Raw genomic sequence first — 3,824 nt, forward strand, 5'->3', positions numbered from 1 at the left:
CAGAAAGGGGGCGAGATTGCACCCTGGCAAAAATGGAAAACTTGGGAGACCCAGTAGACAAGGCCATTCTGCCCAGTTCTAGAGATTACAGGGCTCACTACGCTTCAGTTTACAAACAACAAAACCTTCAGACAAAAAAGACGACTAAAAGAACATGTGTTTGTTTTCTACTGCAACATAACTGAGGGTCATAAACATCACAGCCTGAAACGCCTCCTGCTTATTGTCTCCTGTTTCCATGGACAGCTGGACAGACCTCTGCTCAGGGTCCCACACGGTGCCAGTCCACGCTGGCTGAGCTGGGCTCCTTCCTGGAGCTCAGGGTGGTCCTCTGCCAAACCCCTCTGGTTATTGAAAGAATTTGGTTCCGTGTGGCAGGACACAGGTCCCCCATTTCTTGGACAAACACCTCCTGGTTTCGTGGGTTTCCTACTGACCCTCTCACAACCTGGAGGCCGGCTTTTTTAAAGTCAGCAGGGCGTCTCTCTCATGCGTGCTCATATCACTATCTTCCGAGCTATGTTGTTGTTGTTAAGTGCCGTCCAGTCGATTCTGACTCATAGCAACCCTGTACAGGCTTTCTGAGAAGCAGCTGGGGGGTTTGAACCACCAACCTTGTGGTTTGCAATACAGCATTGATCCTACAGCACCACGCCAGGAGCCCTTCTTTTTTTTCTAACTTTGTTGTTGTTTAAGTTTTTATTGTGAATTGGGTGATAGTTTACATGGGAGAACATCAGCTTCCTACTCATCCTATCGTACTATGTTTCATTGCAATGATTACAATCCCCTCCATGCATGATCATTCAACAGTATTTGCTTCCATTCCCTCTGGTTTTTTGTTGTTGTTTTGAATGTACACCGAAGAGCTCAGGAATATACAATCATTTAAACAACCAAAGGGTCCGCCCCCGTCAGCACACAGCCCCTTTTCCTCCCTGAGTCCAGAGTCCCCGGCCTCTCCATCTCTCCACGTCATGTCACCATCTCTGCCTCCTTCTGTGGTGTCACTGTGTCTCTGGATAGGGTCCTGCACTCCACTCTTGTCCCTTGATGGTCCCAGTGTCCTCCACCCCTGGATTGCAAGATTAACCACTCCCTTCCTTTTGGTACAAAACATCTACCTTTACATTTGCAACATTCACAGTCAGTCCTGATAGCAATTATTCACTATTGAATCACAAGCATCTTAGCCCCATCCAGGAGTCCTTCTTTACAGCTAAACCTGTGCTTATATCTCAGAGGGGAAGTCGAAAGGTATCACTACTGTTCCAGTTCATGCAAGCGTGGGTGCACTCCAAACAGAACGTGCTTAAACATGTCCCTGTGATCGGTAGACGGCAGAAAACAAGTTCTCTCAGTAATATGCTTGTCTCCGTCTCCTTAGGGGGCTTCCCAGAAAAAAAGTTCAATCAAAACAATGGTTTCAGGGGCGGGGGGCTGTTGCGTTACACACACTCAGGGCAGGAGGTCAGCTCAGACAGTTACAGCGACTGTGTTTTGGAATTCCAAAGGGGTCATCTTGAGAATTTTCTTGAAGACCACAGAACGATCATAGTGTCTTATTAAGAAGGTGTTTAAGAAAACTAAAAATTGTTCTGGTGAGAAAAAGACCAGGAAAGTTACACCAAGGAATTTTCTTCCATCCGGACAAGGCTCATTCTTCAGGGTCGCAAGGACTGTCCTATGAGAATTGTGTTGGGAAAGCTTACCCCACCCACCCTACAGCCCTGATCTTATCCTTTCAGAATGATTTGTCCCCCAAACTCAAAGAACACTAAGAAAGAGCATGGCTGGGGTCCCTGAAGGATGCCAACACCACCATGTGCCCTGGTGTAAATGGAAGAGCCCAGAATTCCTCAGGGAAGGGTTGTTGTTGTTGTTGTTGTTGTCAGGTGCCATCAAGTCGGAACCGACTCATAGCGACCCCATGCACTGCAGAACAAAACAATGTCCGATCCTGGGCCAACCTCACCACCGCTGCCACCCCCGAGTCCATCAATGATGCCACCTGGCTGATCCATCTCGTTGGGGGTCTTCCTCTTTTTCTCTGACCCTCCACCCTACCCAGCATGACATCCTTCTCCAACGATTGTTTCCTCTGGACAATATGTCCAAAGTATGAGAGACGAAGTTTAGCCATCCTGGCCTCCAAGGAGCACTCTGGCTGCACTTCCTCCAAAACAGATCTATTGGTTCTTTTGGCAGTCCATGGCACCCTCAGTATTCTCCTCCAACACCACAACTCAAAGGCAGGGAAGGGTTAGCGAACAGAAACCACCACCTTAAAAAGTGTACAAACCTAGATGGAGGCTACGGTGAGAAAACATGGCTTCATATTGTGCTATCTGTATTTAATAAAGGTTGCTATGACTTTGTGGCCACACTTGGGCTCACCCTCATGTATCTTTGGAGTTCTGGTGTGGCACTATGGGTTAATGCGCAGAACTGCAAAGTCGGTTTGAACTGCAAGGTTGGTGGTTCAAGCTTACCAGGTGTTCCTTGGAAACCCTATACAGTGTTGCTATGGGTCAGAACTGACTCAATGGCACTTAACAACAACATATATCTTTACATCTGCAGGAATCATAGCAGCATCTGAACTTGTCCAGATTCCTGAGATAAGAACCAGGATGAACCCAAAGCTGACCCCTATGAAGCGGAGGTCATGCATGCCACCACCCTCCAGCCTTCTTAGTGATCCTGACACCAGCTGGCCCTCTGTTTCTAAGCTGGGTTTGGTCAATCATTGCAGTAGCCACACAGGACTAACACCATACTTAGAGCTCAGTGGTCTATTAAGGATGCAACAGGATCAAAATCAGGAGCCATGTGGACAAAGTCGGGCAGGCACCCCCAAAGTGGAGACCAAATCCCTCAGTACTTCAGTGCTGGATAACTCTCAGCCCCTTCCAGCCACTCAGTCCCCTCAGGACAGGCCCCTCATCCCTCACCCCCCTGCCCTGTTGGCCTGTCCACTGCTAACTGACCCAGTCACAGCCCCCTTATTCCGCTCTCTACCACAGAGTCCCTCAGAGCCTCTTTCTGTTGTCAGTGTCTCAGCTCTTGTCCCTTACAACTCAGGAGGTTCCTCATGTCTGTTCCCTATGTATCTTCTTGATCCTCACTTCTCTTTCTATTTGCCTCTTTCTTCCTTCTGAAACCTCTCATGGTCTTCCCGGCAGAGCAACAAACTGACCAATACCCTCTTGGTAGCCAACAGACACTTTGCAAAGTAAGCTATGGTCACTTCATTTGCATAGTTTATAGCATATTAACCAATCCCTGCAAGGTGTGTAAAACAGACCAATCACAGGGCCAATCACAGGCAGCCCAGGGCCAGATGAAAAGTATCAAATAGCATAGCTAATTTATTTACAGCCAACCCAAGAAATGTCAGTCCACCTGGAGAAAAGTAACAAGCCCTCTGGGGTAGGATACTAGGACGAAGGTAACTCCTCAGAGATGACGGGGAAATCTCTCAAACTGTTTTTCTGAAGACCCAAGGCAAACTAATTTCCCACCTATCTTGACCTGTAGTTGGGTGCGGCTGAGTTGATGTCCCTTCTTAGCTACTCCATGTAACAGAGCAGAGCTGCCCCAGAGGAACCACTAGGCTGTGATATTTGCATTGCTGCATTGTCAATGTCTAGTTCCCAACACTAATAATGTTGGTTACCATAGTACCTGGAGCCCTACCATGGCACTATAGGATAAGCACTGGACTGCTAGCCATAAGGTGGATGGTTCAGTCCCACCAATCGCTCCTTGGAAACTCTATACAGGGTTGCTCTGAGTTGGAACTGACTTCACTACACTTAACA

The sequence above is a fragment of the Chrysochloris asiatica genome, unplaced genomic scaffold, assembly GCF_000296735.1.
Source record: "Chrysochloris asiatica unplaced genomic scaffold, ChrAsi1.0 scaffold00097, whole genome shotgun sequence".
Classification (NCBI taxonomy): Eukaryota; Metazoa; Chordata; class Mammalia; order Afrosoricida; family Chrysochloridae; genus Chrysochloris; species Chrysochloris asiatica.